At 43.1% G+C, this 18,889-nt stretch overlaps 1 pseudogene; it reads right to left on the reverse strand.

Moving 5' to 3' along the window:
• Positions 1–2,097: 2,097 nt before the first annotated feature.
• LOC113623123 (S-adenosylmethionine decarboxylase proenzyme-like) lies at positions 2,098–3,073 on the reverse strand (annotated as a pseudogene).
• Between the last annotated feature and the right edge of the window lie 15,816 nt (positions 3,074–18,889).

Raw genomic sequence — 18,889 nt, forward strand, 5'->3', positions numbered from 1 at the left:
AATTAGGTTAACTTCTGTGCTAACTACAGAAACAAGCTGATCACATCGATTGAAAGCTTCTTAAGTGAAACTTTCAATCAACAACATGCTTAAGTCAAAACAGTATTCCAGCCACTTGATTACAAGCAAAGTAGATTTTTTGTTTAGAAACACTAAAGAAGTGTGGTTCATTTGTAAATACAGAAGGAACAAAACATCACTGCATCAACCCAAAAAGAATCAAAACAACATTTTGAGGACAAGAAGAAATACAAAATTTAGTCAACTTTGCTGTTCTTCTTGGCTGCAAATGCCACAATATCTGCAAACATAGCTAAAAGATGCTAACTCTTGAAAGCCTATATTTCCAGGCATTTCTAACTGACTATTGGAATTCTGTATGTTATGTTTTATGAAGACCATTCTGCTTCCCTGTGTATATATCTGAATAACCTGGACAGCTCTCATTCTAGCAGTCATTCACTTGATCCTATGAAGCCATGGTGAAGGGAACATCACACTGAGAGACACAGATGAAGTCAGAACACTATCATATGCATCACAAAGTCACAGGATTTTAAGTCACAAGGTGAAAAAGACATTGATTCTGCTTTAAACCAAAGTTTACAAGAAACTGTCACTGGAAATTCATGGAAATGGCTGCTAATGTAAAACTTAAAGTGAATGATCCAAGCCAGCTTGACTTACTGAATCCAGTACAGCCTTTATGCTAAATCTCCCTGCTCATAAACTCGGTGATAAAAATAAATAAATAAATCTTTGCATACCACTACTTCACACGTTAGTAAAGGCACAGTGCTCATGAGAAGCTAATCTCATATACTGGGAAGCACAGGATGGCAAATGGTTTCTGTACAGTCATGTCAGTACATCTACATCCCAATCTACAACACTCTATGGGTCATCCTTGATAATCAACTAATGAAGTTTATTTTGTCACTATCTTCCAAAAGAGCCCATACCACTTACAAGGAAGGCAAATTCTCTTAACCTTAAATGAATATTAAGCCCAAGATCTACCCCAGCTTCCCCTATGGGTAATAAGATTAGTATAAATCGGGCTTCCCTGGTGGCGCAGTGGTTGAGAGTCTGCCTGCTAATGCAGGGGACACGGGTTTGAGCCCTGGTCTGGGAGGATCCCATATGCCACAGAGCAACTAGGCCCGTGAGCCACAACTACTGAGCCTGCGGGTCTGGAGCCTGTGCTCCGCAACCAGAGAGGCCGCGATAGTGAGAGGCCCGCGCACCATGATGAAGAGTGGCCCCTGCTTGCCGCAACTAGAGAAAGCCCTCGCACAGAAACGAAGACCCAACACAGCAAAAATAAATTAATTAATTAATAAACTCCTACCCCCAACAGCTAAAAAAAAAAAAAAAAGATTAGTATAAATCCACAGTGTAACTGTGTATTGCTATATTTGAGGGGTGCAGGGGAGACACCCAGGTAAGAAAAAAATCAATTAAAGGACTAGGAATGTAAGGAGCAATAATGTTAAAATAGTAAAATACAAAAGATGAGTAACTGCGATCATTTTCTTAGGAGGACTTGATTCGTGGAAGAAAAACTAATTGGTATACGAAAAACATCTGTATGAAGTAGAAATTGGTTTCAATAACATTAGTAGAGAATACATTCTAGAAAGTAACAGTAACTAGAATGTACAAATTCTGACCGCAATTTAATAGAACAATCCCAGATGGTCAGGCTGAGGCCAACACCTAATGAGGACAAAACCTCTGTCTATGGGAAAGTTTGGTTGATACCTGGAGAAATATTACACTGTGCATAAACCAAAGTGAATTGTTTTCACAAGTGTTATAAAGTTTCATATAGTAAAGCGTTTTTCTATATGCACTTCAGTTTCACAGCAAGAGTGGTATAGAATACCTAAACACACAAGAGAGCGTTCATGCAAGATATCTCCCTCCTTGGTATAATAACGCATACAATCCAAAATGATTACACTGTCATCACATCTAGGGCTTTCTGCAACTACAAGGTAGTGGTTGTAGAAAGCATGGACCTCAGTATCAGCTGTGGGCCCAGCCATCACCTTCTTCTATACATTTTCTTTTTGCATTTTTACTTTATTTTTCTTAATTCTGCTGTTATTACCGTTTCTTAGCAAAACTGGTAAAAACAAAATTGTAATCACTGAACATAGCACTCCTCTGATAATCAAGGCATTTAAAACTTTCAATCTTGTGGGACAAAGAAAGCACTGTTGACAAACAGGGTAATCAAAAATTTTCCTGGCATAAAACCCCACAACTTTCTTAATCAGGTCATTATAAGAGTTCATATGAAGTTTGTTTCAAAGCTACCTGAGAAAATTCTGGTTCTGGAGTGGCGTGAATAGCCCAGTAAGTTCCCTATGATTTCATTCCACTCACTGAATACCCACAAGGATTGAACTGTGTGACATCAATGACAGAACCTAGCACGAGTTCTACTCTCATTAATGACATCTGTGCAGTAACACTATCTTTCATGTAAAATTAGTCCATAACTTCTGGGTCAAGCTCACTCATCAGTATTTCCTGGGTTTGATCTAGCTGACTGATTACCCAGCTCTCTGGAAAATCCAGAGTATACCACTATGAACAGTCAGAGTTCATCCGTCCTATACAATATGCTGTTCCATTGGGAAAAATTATATTAAGAAACTATTTCTTCCTGGAAATTCCACTGTGGGTTCCCTTGGTGAGAAAGCTTCATGAAATTCTTAGGAGAATAAAAGAAGCTTTGAATTGAATTGAAACCGTTGTAATTTCTAGCAAGCTTCAACAGGGGAACCAGTGCTTTCAGCAGAAGGTGGTACCACACATCTTCAAAATGAAACATCTCTTGGAGACAAAAATGTTATTCTCACTGAACACATAAGCTTCCTGCTTGTCAGTTTTTGCCACACTCATGACTGACCACTAAACATCCTTCAAAAGTATGTCCCACTGGGATCATGGGGTGGTTTGAAGATTCCCCAGATCCTTGGTTTGTGACAGGTTGCTGCCAGGAGAACTAGAAGTCCAGCAGCTTCTTGCTTCCTTCGGAAAAAAAATGTGCGGCTTCCATCACCAGGAGATTAGCAAATAATTAACAACCACAGAAAATCAACTAAATCTCTTCTCCCATTGCTGCCAGTGCCACCAATTACTCCAACTGTGTTACCAAAGTTCAGTCTCCTTTTCTGCTTTAATTTTATATTGACTCTTTTTTAAGGAAAGCATTAATAAAATTTACCAGGCCTTTTTTGTTTCTGGAGTGCAGAGAGAGACGAAAGTTGATCACGAGTCTGCTGGAAACAGAGGCAGATAAAATTCAGTGTCTCAGAGTCCCCTGTTTGCCATCAGAGGGAGTAGAGACAGCAGCTAGCTAAGTGAACAACCTGTAATAGGGGCGGAGCGGGTGCGCAGCCGCTAGTGCAACCATTAGTGTGCCACCGTTAGCGCGAGACCCGTAGGGCAGTGGTTAGAGGTCCCACTCTGCCAACAGTCAGCCTGGCAGTGGTCCTCGCGGCAGCAAGTACAGTGAGAAGTAGGTCACAGCCTTCTCCCTGGGGCCCTCCAGGCCCTCTGGCCTCAGGCCAGCGGGTGAGCTGCGGGCCCAGGGACAGGCTGAGGGCTTGTCCTGCAGAGCTCCAGAGTCCTCGCCAGGGCCGCCCACTGGCTGGGCCCAGACCTTGAAGCAGCCCAGAACCTCTCCCCCATCCCCACCTCCAGGATCTAATGGCAGCAGCAGTCTCCATGGGTCACAGTCCGTGGAGGCCTCAGCAACTGGACTACATGGGCACTGCCATTAGGGTAATAGCTTCAGTCTCTCCATTCAAGTTGCAAAAATTGGTCCAGCTTAGATCAGTTGTCTACCGCTAGGAGGTGGCCAGAGGTCAGGGTTAAGTTGCAAAGACACTACACATCATTACCTCAGATCCTCCTCTGTAGTTGGGCAATTGTTCTCAAAAAAGGGCAATTGTTGTGAGCTGGGAATTAACCTGATTGGTGTTTGCTACAATATGTATTTCTATTGCTCCTATACAAATGATTCTCTCCGGTTTAAATGAAAACCCTGAGGGCTGGTCCTGGGGCCTGGCTCCCTCAGTGATGATAGCTGGGCAGGGTCTGGGGACCTGGCCCTGAGGGTGCTTCCAGCTGAGATCTGCCTCTTCAGCCGGACCTGGGCACTGGCAGGAGGACCCAGACTGGATGCTGGACGAACGCTCCCAGGCAGGGTAACCGGACATGCAGGGACCCCTTCCTCTTAGCCAGGTCCTGGACCTTGGAGGATGAAAGTTGAGCCTTGGGACCTTGCCCTTTCTTGTCAGAACAGAGAGTAACATTTGTTTTGGTGGAAGTTTACAGGAACATCATGACCTGGCCATGACCTGACCTCAAGAACAGAGGATCTGACACCAAGAAGTCTGCAACAACTGACCACGCCCCTCCTTCACCTTTCCTATAAAAGGGCTTTGATGAAAGCTTTCGAGGAGTTCAGGGTTTTTAAGGCATGAGCCACCCGTCTCCTTGCATGGCCCTGCAATAAACCTTTCTCTGCTCCAAACTCCGAAGTTTTGGTATTGTTTGGCCTCACCGTGCGTCGGGCACACAGACTTGCATTCAATAACACATCCAAGGTCACACAGAGATTTTGTACTGGGCCTAGAACAAGGATCTTCTCATTCCCAGTTCATCCTCCCTCACCACCAGAGCATAAAGTATCCCTATTCCTGAAGGTAATACCCTTTCAAACACCAACAGTATACAACTGAACATGGCCTGGTGAAACCTTGTTATACCTTGTTCACACTCACCCATGCAGAGTGGATGGAAAGCAACAAGATACCTGCTCCTGTCTGATTGTGACGTTGGACAATCAGACAATCGGAATCCCTACCTGTGAGGAGTAGACCTCCTTTCTGACCTCAAAGAGATCTTCATTTTCTGCGACTTTCTACCCCATGTCCCATCCATAGTCAATCCCTCTCCTTTTTATTCCCAAAATGAGCAGCTCCAGAATAAAGGAAGGAGTCAGTGCACAGGGTTGTGTGTGTTGTGAGGGATCAGGGAATGGTGGAGAGTAAACGGTGTGAGGAAGGAAAATCAGGCCGACCTCAGAATTTGCCCTCCTTCCCCTAGGCAGAGAGACTGGCCAGGATGGCAGCACACTGGGGGTCCCAAGTGCGCCCTGGAGCAGAAGGGAAACGTCGCGGGGATCTCCCAATGCCTTCCTTTTGCTCTTAAGTCTCCCCACCCTACATGTCCACATCTCAAAACTCAGCAGTCCCTAGCACAGCGTAGGCTCTTCACGACAGGTTGTGCTTGGCCTTCCCACAGAGCTGTAGGATACAGATGCCCCGATGCCTCCCCGGGGTCAGAGTACCTACCGGGCCTGTCTCAGGAATACGAGGTGCTGCTGTGAAACACACAGTCCTCTACAAATGCAAGGAGGTTGTTACAGAAGGATACTGAGGGTTAAGCAATGAAAGGGTAGCCTGATAGAATATTTTAAAGCGCGCGTACAAACATCCACGAGGCTGGTGCTTGCAGGGAGGGAACGGCCACAGCCATGCTTGTGAGGCCTTGACTTTGACCCTTTCTGGAGCCTGCTAGGCCTCGCAGACATCAGGGTGCTCTCCTTCCTCTTTCCTCCCTCCCTGACCAGTCCAGTCATTCTTGGTCCCCTCCCTTCACCCAGGCTATGCGCGGCGCACAGGGCCTCTGCGGGTTGGAAGGGTCTGCTGGGCCTGAGACTTCCAGACTCTGTGGAACAATGCCTGTCCTCCTCAGACGGGCAGGATAGACCCCGATACTGCAGGGAAACCAGTGTGTGTGTCTCCCGGAAGTGAGGACTTGGTGCCCCCAAATAAGAAGAGTCAGTCAAGATGTCTCTCCTTGCCCAGGTTTTTATGGGCATCTCAGGGCAGAGAAGAGGGCTGGGGGTGTAACATGTCTCTCTCTGTTTCTCTGATTAGCCTCCTACACTCCCTGATGAGGACTGGAGTGACGGGAGGGGAGGGGAGGAGTACAGGGCCGAAGAGGTGAGACTGTGCTTTTCAGGAATTTACTGCAGCCTCTTTTGTTTTGCCAGAAATAAGTTTAATCAATTTCGCCCTTTTTTTTCTTATAAGGAAAATCCTCCCATGAGAGATTTTACAAGACCTGGCATGTGAAGGTTTGCTCTTCAATTTCTTTAAAAGGTATTCACCCCAGTGCACAACTTCATTCTCTCTAATATTTCCATCAAGTAATTAACAAATGACAAACAAATGCAAAGAGATGGTGAATCATTACATCTTCCAAATGCTGGGCTGTCTGAGACACCTGAGGCCCCCTTTGTACACTCTGGGTTTCAGTAGTGCCAGAAGTAGACCTTGATCTATTGTTTTTTTAATTTATTTATTTTGGGCTGCATTGGGTCTTTGCTGTGTGCGGGCTTTCTCTCTAGTCGCGGTGAGTGGGGGCTACTCTTTGTTGCGGTGCGCAGGCTTCTCACTGCAGTGGCTTCTCTTGTTGCGGAGCATGGGCTCTAGGTGTGTGGGCTTCAGTAGTTGTGGCACACAGGTTCAGTAGTTGTGGATCGTGGGCACTAGAGCGCAGGCTCAGTAGTTGTGGCACACGGGCTTAGTTGCTCCGCAGCATGTGGGATCCTCCCGGACTAGGGCTCGAACCCATGTCCCCTGCATTGGCAGGCAGATTCTTAACCACTGCGCCACCAGGGAAGTCCCAGATCTATTGTTTTTAAATCAAGTAATCTAGGTTTTTAAAAAATAATTCAAAGTAGACAGAAAAAAATCTTGCATAATCATTTTGTAGTAGTATCCCTGCCAAGTCAGTGGGCAATGACAGCTTCCCAGGGCTCTTATCTGCCCAAAATTACTCTTACCTATCCCAAATTAAAGGAAGTTTCCATTTCAGCAAGTTGGAACAATTCAGAGAAGAAGCAATGACCTGAGCTTTGGCAAAGAAAATTAGAAGTGGGTCCTTCTTCATTTCTTCTTTTAACCAACGTTCTCTTCCCCTTTGGATTTTATAAGAGCCACAGACCACTCCAGAGATCCCAAGCCAATCTCCACTTATTTATGGGAGAAAGACAGAATCAACCATATGATGGAGAAAATCTCAAATGTCCCTTACTTCTGTTCAAGTACACATGAAGCTCCTTCAAGGTCCATACACTGTGCCAAACCCAGAGGTTGGGGATGGGGAGGAGGAAGTCAGATATGGATAACAACAAGGTCTTCCTTCTAAGAGCTCAGCAGTCCAGTGAGAAAGCAAGCACAAGATACAAGGTCCAGGACTTCCCTGGCAGCACAGTGGTTAAGAATCCACCTGCCAATGCAGGGGACATGGGTTCGAGCCCTGGTCTGGGAAGATTCCACATGCCGCGGAGCAACAAAGCCTGTGTGCCACAACTATTGAGCCTGCGCTCTAGAGCCCATGAGCCACAACTACTGAGCCCGCATGCCACAACTACTGAAGCCCACGCACCTAGAGCCCGTGCTCCTTAACAAGAGAAGCCACTGCAATGAGAAGCCTGTGCACCACAATGAAGAGTAACCCCCACTCGATGCAACTAGAGAAAAGCCTGAGCGCAGCAGCAAAGACCCAATGCAGCCAAAAATTAATTAATTAATTAATTAATTAATTATAAAAAAAAGATACAAGGTCCACTGGGATATGGACAAAAAATTATGGGCATCTATGGGGGGGTGACTGATAAGATCTGGAAAAGCTGTTCGGGGAGGTGGGATTAGAGCTGAGCCACTCAGCAGTGAGATGGTAGACTGGGGAAAAACATTTGCATGGAATTAAAATAGGAGAATAAACCAATGCAGTAGAAATGTGGGGTGTAGAAATACTGAAATGTCCATAGCTCAGGAAGCAATGGTTTCCAACCAGCGTCACTGACTATCACTCCATCCTTAGGTCTGGGGCATCTAGAAAGAACACCAAATTTACCAGCAACTATGATCCTTCTAGGCTCCGCTTACTGCACTGCTGATCTGAAAGTATCTGCTAGCTTCATCTGACCACTTAAAAAGCAATTTTCAGGCCCATGTCAGTGGCTCAATGGAGATATTGCAACATAGACTGCTTCTTCCTGAAGTTAGAGCAAGTTCGGCGCCAAGTAATGAATTGCAAAGGGAAGGTGCACTGATGCAGACAGAGATGCCTAATCAAAGGTACCTGCTAGAGGCTCTCCAGGTCTTCCATGGGTGTTTCTGGAAGGCTGCAGGTTTGCCGTGGGGCTCTTGCATCCAGAACTGCTCTCGATAAGAGTTTTCTCCCTATGAGGAAAACATGATAAAAGACTACTGTAATTCCTATTTTTAAGTAAAGCAAACATATTAAAATAAGTTCTCACATAATTTATGATAAAGTAGAATTGGTGAAACAGAAATTCATGAGCTATATGAGTAAGAAAGTTTACTGATTGTAATTTTGTCCCACCCAAAGTTTTCTCTTATTTTCAAGTAGTGAGCAATTTCTCTAGTGATTTCCAAAATGCTATCTCAGTTAGCTAAGTTTTGTTCAGTATAGCAACATTTTAATGCTGTATTCTTTAATTTTTTAATTTTTAATTCTTAAGGTATATTTTTTAATTTTTACATGTATTGCTAAATAAACAGTATATTTAAGAAAAATTTATACTGGGGCTTCCCTGGTGGCTCAGTGCTTAAGAATCCACCTGCCAATGCAGAGGACATGGGTTCATGCCGTGGTCCAGGAATATCCAACATGTCACAGAGCAACTAACACCGTGTGCCACAACTACTGAGCCTGCACTCTAAAGCCTGCGAGCCACAACTACTGAGCCCACATGCCACAACTATTGAAGCCTATGCGCCTAGAGCCCATGCTCCACAACGAGAAGCCACTGCAATAAGAAGCCTGCACACTGCAAGGAAGAGTAGCACCCACTCACTGCAACTAAAGAAAAAGGCCGTGCGCAACAATGAAGACCCAACGCAGCCAAAAATAAATTAATTAATTCATTTAAAAAATGATTTATATCAGTAACTAGGGTGATGATTAGTTGGAGGAAGAACATTTACTAGTGCTGTATTCATGACTATCAGTGTTTGAACAACTAACTTTAATGTCTTATGTTATTAGGTTAGATGGATTAATTTTACAAGAAACAATGTATAAAACACATCATGGCACAAAAACAAAGGATCATGAGAGATTACTACAAGCAACTATATGCCAATAAAATGGACAACCTGGAAGAAATGGACAAAGTCTTAGAAATGCACAACCTTCTGAGACTGAACCAGGAAGAAATAGAAAATATGAACAGACCAATCACAAGCACTGAAATTGAAACTGTGATTAAAAATCTTGCAACAAACAAGCCCAGGACCAGATGGATTCACACATGAATTCCATCAAACATTTGGAGAAGAGCTAACACCTATCTTTCTCAAACTCTTCCAACATATAGCAGAGGGAGGAACACTCCCAAACACATTCTATGAGGCCACCATCACCCTGATACCAAAACCAGACAAAGATGTTACAAAGAAAGAAAACTACAGACCAATATCACTGATGAACATAGATGCAAAAATCCTCAACAAAATACTAGCAAACAGAATCCAACAGCACATTAAAAGGATCATACACCATGATCAAGTAGGGTTTATCCCAGGAATGCAAGGATTCTTCAATATATGCAAATCAATCAATGTGATACACCATATTAACAAATTGAAGGAGAAAAAGCATATGATCATCTCAATAGATGCAGAGAAAGCTTTCGACAAAATTCAACAGCATTTATGATAAAAACCCTCCAGGAAGTAGGCATAAAGGGAACTTACATCAATATAATAAAGGCCATATATGACAAACCCACAGCCAACATTGTCCTCAATGGTGAAAAACTGAAACCATTTCTGCTAAGATCAGGAACAAGACAAGGTTGTTCACTCTCACCACTATCATTCAACATAGTTTTGGAAGTTTTAACCACAGCAATCAGAGAAGAAAAGGAAATAAAAGGAATACAAATTGGGAAAGAAGAAGTAAAGCTGTCACTGTTTGCAGATGACATGATACTATACATAGAGAATCCTAAAGATGCTACCAGAAAACTACTAGAGCTAATCAATGAATTTGGTAAAGTTGCAGGATACAAAATTAATGCACAGAAATCTACTGCATTCCTATATACTAATGATGAAAAATCTGAAAGTGATATGAAGAAAACACTCCCATTTACCACTGCAACAAAAAGAACAAAATATCTAGGAATAATCCTACCTAAGGAGACAAAAGACCTGTATGCAGAAAATCATAAGACACTGATGGAGGAAATTAAAGATGATACAAATAGATGGAGAGACATACCATGTTCTTGGATTGGAAGAATAAACATTGTGAAAATGACTATACTACCCAAAGCAATCTACAGTTTCAACACAATCCCTATCAAACTACCATGGGCATTTTTCACAGAACTAGAACAAAAAATTTCACAGTTTGTATGGAAACACAAAAGACCCCAAATAGCCAAAACAATCTTGAGAAGGAAAAAAGGAGCTGGAGGAATCAGGCTCCCAGACTTCAGACTATACTACAAAGCTACAGTCATCAAGACAGTATGGTATGGGCACAAAAACAGAAAGATAGATCAATGGAACAGGATAGAAAGCCCAGAGATAAACCCAGGCACATATGGTCACCTTATCTTGATAAAGGAGGCAAGAATATACAATGGAGAAAAGACAACTTCTTCAATAAGTGGTGCTGGGAAAACTGGACAGCTACATGTAAAAGGATGAAATTAGAACATTCCCTAACACCACACACAAAAATAAGCTCAAAATGGATTAAAGACCTAAATGTAAGGCCAGACACTATCAAACTCTTAGAGGAAAACATAGGCAGAACACTCTATGACATAAATCACAGCAAGATCCTTTTTGACCCAGCTCCTAAAGAAATGGAAATAAAAACAAAAATAAACAAATGGGACCTAATGAAACTCAAAAGCTTTTGTACAGCAAAGGAAACCATAAACAAGACGAAAAGACAACCCTCAGAATGGGAGTAAATATTTGCAAATGAAGCAACTGACAAAGGATTAATCTCCAAAATTTACAAGCAGCTCATGCAGCTCAGTATCAAAAAACCAAACAACCCAATCCAAAAATGGACAGAAGACCTAAATAGACATTTCTCCAGAGAAGATATACAGATTGCCAACAAACACATGAAAGAATGCTCAACATCACTAATCATTAGAGAAATGCAAATCAAAACTACAATGTGATATCATCTCACACTGGCCAGAATGGCCATCATCAAAAAAATCTACAAACAATAAATACTGGAGAGGTGTGGAGAAAAGGGAACCCTCCTGCACAGCTGGTGGTAATGGAAATTGATACAGCCACCTGGAGAACAGTATGGAGGTTCCTTAAAAAACTAAAAATAAAACTACCATACGACCCAGCAATCCCACTACTGGGCATATACTGTGAAAAAAACATAATTCAAAAAGAGTCATGTACCACAATGTTCACTGCAGCTCTATTTACAATAGCCAGGACATGGAAGCAACCTAAGTGTCCATCGACAGATGAACGGATAAAGAAGATATGGCACATATATACAATGGAATATTACTGGCCATAAAAGGAAACGAAATTGAGTTATTTGTAGTGAGGTGGATGGATCTAGAGTCTGTCATACAGAGTGAAGTCAGAAAGAGAAAAACAAATACCATATGCTAACACATATATAATGAATCTTAAAAAAAAAATGGTCATGAAGAACCTAGGGGCAAGACAGGAATAAAGACGCAGACCTACTAGAGAATGGACTTGAGGATACGGGAAGGGGGAAGGATAAGCTGGGACAAAGTGAGAGAGTGGCATGGACATATATACACTACCAAATGTAAAATAGATAGCTAGTGGGAAGCAGTCGCATATCCCAGGGAGATCAGCTCCGTGCTTTGTGACCAGCTAGAAGGGTGGGATAGGGAGGGTGGAGACGCAAGAGGGAAGAAATATGGGGATATATGTATACGTATAGCTGATTCACTTTGTTATAAAGCAGAAACTAACACCCCATTGTAAAGCAATTATACTCCAATAAAAATGTTAAAATAAAAAAAAACAGTTGGGGGACTTCCCTGGTGGCACAGTGGTTAAGAATCTGCCTGCCAATGCAGGGAACAAGGGTTCAAGCCCTGGTCCGGGAAGATCCCACATGCCCCGAAGCAACTAAGCCCGTGCACCACAACTACTGAGCCTGTGCTCTAGAGCCTGTGGGCCACAACTACTAAGCCCACGTGCCACAACAACTGAAGCCCGCGTGCTTAGAGCCCATGCTCCACAACAAGAGACGCCACCGCAATGAGAAGCCTGCGCACTGCAGCAAAGAGTAGCCCCTGCTCACAGCAACTAGAGAAAGCCCGTGTGCAGCAATGAAGACCCAACGCAGTCAAAAATAAAAATAAATAAATTTTATTAAAAGGAAAACAAAACTCATCATTCTCCAAAGTGGATCATTTTTACAATATTTATTCTTTTATTTATTTATTCATTCATTCATTCATTCATTTTGGCTGAGCCGGGTCTTAGTTGCAGTACACGGGATCTTCACTGCAGCATACGGACTCTTAGTTGCGGCATGCAGGATCTAGTTCCCTGACCAAGAATTGAACCTGGGCCCCTGCATTGGGAGCGTGCAGTCCTATCCACGGAACCACCAGGGAAGTTCCCAAAGTGGATCTTATATGTAGGCCTCTGATAATATTTAATTTTCCCTCAGTGTTATAGTAGAAAAATTGTTCTAAATTAATTATAGAAAATTACATACCATTTAGCTACCTGAAGGGAAATGAGGACATTTCAACAATTTTTGTAAATATTTTCCAAATGCTCAGAATCATGATACTATATAAATAAGTCATTTATGGTAAGAACAGTTTATTTGCATCACGTAGGATTGAGTTTGTCTGCAAATAACAGAAACCCAACAGTGCTGGCTTATTTGTCTGAAGTAACAAGTGATGTGGGGGAAGCAGCCCACAGTTGGTATGGAGGCTCACAGTGTTACAAGGATACAGGCCCCATCAGTAGTCCTGACCCACTAACATTAACATGAGGCTTCTGTACCAGCTATAGGGTGGCTACTGCACTCCTAGGCACTCTGGCCATATTGCAAGATGGAAGGATGATGGATGATGGGTGGTGAAGGGAAGAGAGCCAAAGGCACAAGACAGCCTTGTCTGATAATCAAGAAAATCTTTGCTTTTGCTTTAAGCTCCACTTGTTTCTATTTAAACAGCCAAAATTGGGTCATATGTCCACCCAGAGCTATCGGGGCACCTGTAGAGCTGAATACTTTTCAGTAGGAATTGACATACCAAGGTTCTACTAGTAAGGAAGCAGAAGGGAATAGAAATATTGGGTAAGCAATTGGCCGTTTCTGCCACATTGTCATGGTATTTATCGTTTCTGTGGTAGAAACTAAAACTGCATGGTACAAGTTACTATCGCTTTCCTCCACTTTGGGTGCACAGGAAGGATACGCCCACACTCCCTTGAAGCCAGGCACAGCCATATGCCTACTTGCAGCTCAGGAAGTCTGAGCAGAAGTGACATGTGTAGCACCCAGGCCAAAGCACTGAGCTGCAGTACATGACTCTAAGGCCTCTTTCCCTGCCGCAAGAACCTTGGAGGTAAGGTCGAATCGAGAAGGAGTACAGTCAGAGTGGTCACTGTGAGCAGAGCTCTCCGACAACCTGCACTAGATGTGGTACTTGGGCAATAAGTAAAGCTTTGGTCTTTTAAGTCACTAGGATTTGGGACTGGTCTATTACCATAAAACCTAGCCTATCCTGATGCACAAACTGATAGCTATATGTCTTGTGCTCTCAATTAAACATTTTGTTTGTTTAATAAATAGGTGGGAGTACATTAAAATGTAGTGTATGTACATTTAACAAGCCAGTACCATTTCTTTAAATATAAAGGGTTAAAAATTAGACGATCTACCTTTTTTGAACATGATCTACCTTTTTAGAATGTTAGCAGTTTGGATGCGATGATAATCTATAGATACTTGAAGAGGAGCACATAGGCTTCGAAGAGTTAAACTGGCTCATTGAAGAGGATGTGGAAAGATTTGATTCCCATTAAGGAAGGTCCTTATGGATGGGGGGCAGTTGTCCAAGATAGTGAGGTGGCCCCTTCTCCATCTTAATAAGCTCTAACAAAATGATTTTTCACTTTATATTTTGAAATAATTTCAGGCTTACAAAAGTATTGCAACAATAATACAGAGAATTCCCCCTCAGCTTCACTCATACCACACTCTTCTGCTTTTCTTCTAAAGATCTGGAAACTTCTCTGCTTTCTTGGCACATTCATCCTCCTCTTCTTAAACTTGGAATCCTGGAGCTCCTCAAGGCTACCTGTAGGCCCCTCTTCTTCTCCATCTACACGCTTTCATCAGATGAACTGTGTGCACCCAAGGCCTGTTACCACATGGCGTGCCAGGTGACCTGAGCCAGATTTCCACATTTTGTCTGTATATTCTCTTTAACATATCTAGTAATATCCAATTGTGCACATGATATTGGCTGTTAAATGTCTCAAATGTACCTCAAACTAAGGTCCCAAACAGAACTTATTATTTTCACACCCTACCCACGCCTCATCTTCCTGTCTTCTGGTGTTTCACTGGATTTTACTACAATCCATCAAGCAATGCAAGCCAGAATTCTTATAGCCCTATTTGACAACTCTCAATTCATCTGTCATTTCCCACATCAAATATCCCTTTCCTTGGGAAGACTTCCCTGACCAGCCTAACGGACAAATCTAGAACTGTCCATCTCACCTTCACTGCACTTATCACAGTTATGATTTTATAATTATTTGTATGACGACTTAACTAACATCTGTTTCCTCAACTAGACCATAATCTTGTTGAGGGAAGGACTTTGGTTCTGTGTAATGTATCCCCACTTCCTAACCCATTGATTCAAACAGTCAGTGCTCAGTTGTGTTTATTGAATGAATATGTGAATGGGAACCTTTCCAACATGTGACTTTGTTCCTCAAAGTTCTGGCTTCCCTTCCTCTCTTTGGTGGATCACTTAAGGGAGCGAAGATCAGTTCACTTCCCCCTTGTTGAATCACCACTAAGTATTCTTAAGAGACTTCATAAGGGCAGACAGATGCAACTTCTCCAGTTTAAGCCAAAACTTTTCTTGTGTTACCAGTATTCCAGAAATTAAGGTCCTCAGACTTGTAAATGACACACAGCACTCATCCTTGTTCAAGCTGACAGTGGGCACAGCAGAGCATGCACACACTTGGAGGAAAAACATCCCAGAAGGAAGGCACAGTAAATGCAAAGGCCCTGAGGCAGGAGCTCACCTGATGTACTGAGAAAGATCAAGGCCATCAGTGTCAGGAGTGGAGTGAATTGGGAGGAAAGTCTTTTACCCTGAGATGAAAAACCCATGTAGGTGTTCAAACAGAGTAGCAGCATGATCCAACTTACACTTTAAAAGAACCTCTGTAGTTACCACATGGAGACCAGACTGGTCACCCATGTAGGGGTGGAAGGCAAGGGAAGAATTAGGAAAACCAAGTGCTACTACCTACTGTCCCCCACTTTCTGATCTGCAGTTGGTGGAAGCTGTTCCCTTGAATGGATCTAGAAAGAGAAGGTTTATGAGAGAATGGGGTGGAAGAAAGGGGTCAGTAAATGATAAGGTGAGCAGTTCTCTGGTCAACACAGAGTGATTCCTATGCAGGACATGACAGGGCTAATCATGGTCTGGGTTTCTGAGCCAGGGCCATTTCTAAAGAAAGGAAGGCAATGTCTTCCTTGAACTAGGCTGGCAGAATTGCTCTGTCTCAGGCTGGAAATGAACAACGTTCAGGTCACTTATGGATGGCCTCCTAGTAAGGCCTTAAGGACTAACTGCAGCTCAGACACATGACTGCTCCATGGCCTGCACAGCCAACCACACAGGGACCGTGAGAGGAGAGGTGATCTCAGGCCCTGCAGCACCAGGCTCCCAAGCTGCTGCCCCTCCCATCCAGTCCTGGGCTCAGACTCCTGCCCACCTCTGCCCGGGATTCTTAGATCAGCTCCTTAGGTCTTCACATAAGATCTTCTCCACCCCCACCTGGATCCCAGCAGGAGGATTTGACTAATTAGCATCTAGCAGGTGTCTGGAAAGAGCTGCAGGGCAGCAGTGAGGTTATGACTGGCACATGCCCCACCCCCACTCCACTGCTGAGAAATCCTCCACTTAATTAGGCTGCCAGAAGCATTACTTTTTTATTTTTTTAATTCCCTTGTAGGTTCTGATGGCAGTCATGCTTGTGGAAAGCTCTACGCTCTCCTTCCCACTCCTGCCGCCTCAACAATGTTGCTTCAATTAAAGTTACTGCTGCCGGAAGAGGGGGTTTTTTCTCCTCCAGGCCCACAAGGGCCAGGGCAGGACACAGGCTCCTCCCCAGCCCACAGCCCCGCCCACACTATGGGCAAAGACAACTTGTACTACGGGTGCTTTTATGTACCAGGATTGGTGATTTTTAATATGGTCTGCCGTTTTCTCAACTTTACAATTTTCAGTTAGTTCCAAGGGCTTTTTATCACTTCACTGGTTCCTGGACTAAAGATTTAGAAGGCAGTTTAGATACTTCAAATGGTAGATTTGATCCAGAGATTTATGGTCTTGGGGATAATTGACTCTATAAATTGTGGAATAAAAAGCTTATGCTCACAGAACTGTACAACACAAAGAGTGAACCCTAATGTAAGCTATAGACTTTAGTTAATAATAATGTCTCAGTATTGGTTCATCAGTTGTAACAAATGTACCACACTAATGCGAGATGTTAATAATGGGAGAAACTGGGTGAGGAGGGAGAGGTGGGAACGCTGCGTATCATCTGCTTAATTTTTTGTGAACCTTAAACTTCTCTAAAAAAATTAAAAGTCTCTTAACTAAGAAATAATGTGGGCAGAGTGAGTAGATGAGGGTATCGATTAAACAACATTAGCCAATAGTTGATAATTTTTGAAGCTGAATCATGGTCCACGGATGGGGATTCATTATATTATTATAAGTCCACAATAAAAGTTTTTTAAATCTTATGCTATTTTAATAGCATGTCTTTTTCATTATAAAAATAATTCACACACATTGTACACATTTGAAAAATATTGGAAAGTACCTATAATGGAGTCATTCAAAAATATCTACTATAACATTTTGGCGTGGACATATATACAAATAACAAAACTGAGATCATACTGAATAAGAAGTTTTAGATCTATCTTTTTTTTAAACTTAGTATTGCACCATAAACATCTTCCCATATCTTAAAATATCTCCAAAAGCATGCTTTTAAATAGTTGCCGTAAGATTTCATAGGGTGGCTGTACTATACACAATCTAGAAATTAAATATGCACCTGAATGGCCCTCATCCCATATGGTTGGGATTGTCAGAGGTGTGAGATCTGCAATGCACGCCTAGTCCTGCCACAGAGCAGCCTGAAGGCGAGAAAGCCATTTGGCCTTAGTCCCCAGCTGGTGGAGAATTTCTCACTCTTCAAGTTGTAAATGCACTTCAAGGCTATTTAACAGCATGGAAGAGGCACTTTTCTTCTTCATCACACAATCTCACGTGGATTTGCTATTTACAAAACAAAAGGCAGGTGGGATTTGAGTGTTTGGAGCCCTGGCATGTGTGCAACTGCTCTCTCTGGTCCAACAAGCCAGAACTCTCTGGGGGTGCCCAAGGATAAAGACAGTTCCTGGCACACAATGAAACACTCTGACCCTTTCCTCCTGCTCAAGAAAGCACATCATCAGAGATCAAATGAATGAGAATTGTGTTATGGCAATAACTTTCATTTAGAAACTGTAGCAAGTCCTTGAAATCAACCTCACCCCCAACGACGACTGTCCATCACCTAGAGGGGTGGCCCACAGGCTCCAGGCAGACCCTGCCAGCCCATGCTTGATAGGTCTTCTCAGATAACCACCTAGCTCATGGCATAAAGAATCACAATTAAAGTAGGATTGCAATGGGACCAAACAGCCAAGTAAATAGAATGCACACTGGCCAGAAGGAATTAGGTTTGACTGCAGACCATACAATCAATGAGATTTCCAAATCAGATCTGGAAGAAGCAGGTTCTTACTGCACGAGCCAGTTCTCCTTGAGGCTAAGCAGACACAGGTGCCAGCCCATCTGACCTTTGCCAAAGGTATTTTCTTCCACAAAGCTGGAGAGAAAAGAGAGTTTAAAACTTCAAATTTGAGGAAATGTGTTTTCCAAAATCCAAGTCTCTTGCCAATATATCATGTCCTTTATCTTGGAGAGTTTATCTAATCAGACAACTGTAATGTGCATGGTGATGTGAACACTGAGAAGCAAAATTAGTCTTTGGGAGGGACTGGCTCTGTTCCCACTGGATCTGCAGGCCATGGGAGGCCCCAGCCTTCACTTGCACTCTGTGTGTCCCTGTGACAAGAAGTCTTTCAGGTCAACTCATCTGGGAAAGAGTAACCGACCGACTGAATTTCTGAGCATCGTTGCATAACAGGGTTTCCAGTGCACCTGCAGTGAGGTGCCTACCGTGTGAACTGGCCCCAAGTGAAGAGTCATGTGGACGGCCCTGAAGACCATGAAGTTGAGCGGTGGGGGATTCAGCCAGAGATCCAAGCTGTTGGCTCAGAGAGAAGACAAGAGAAAATGCTCACACAAGAGAAATCACTCCTCCTGACCCAGAGAGAGCAGACAAGAGAAGCCAATGGGAAGAGCACTCATACAATACAGGGAGCTACAACTGTGGACACCCCTCAGGGGCCCTTGTATCCTTAGGTACCCCTTGAA

The sequence above is a fragment of the Aethalodelphis obliquidens genome, unplaced genomic scaffold, assembly GCF_003676395.1.
Source record: "Aethalodelphis obliquidens isolate GAN/ISIS:26980383/991018 unplaced genomic scaffold, ASM367639v1 scaffold11, whole genome shotgun sequence".
In the NCBI taxonomy this organism is placed as follows: Eukaryota; Metazoa; Chordata; class Mammalia; order Artiodactyla; family Delphinidae; genus Aethalodelphis; species Aethalodelphis obliquidens.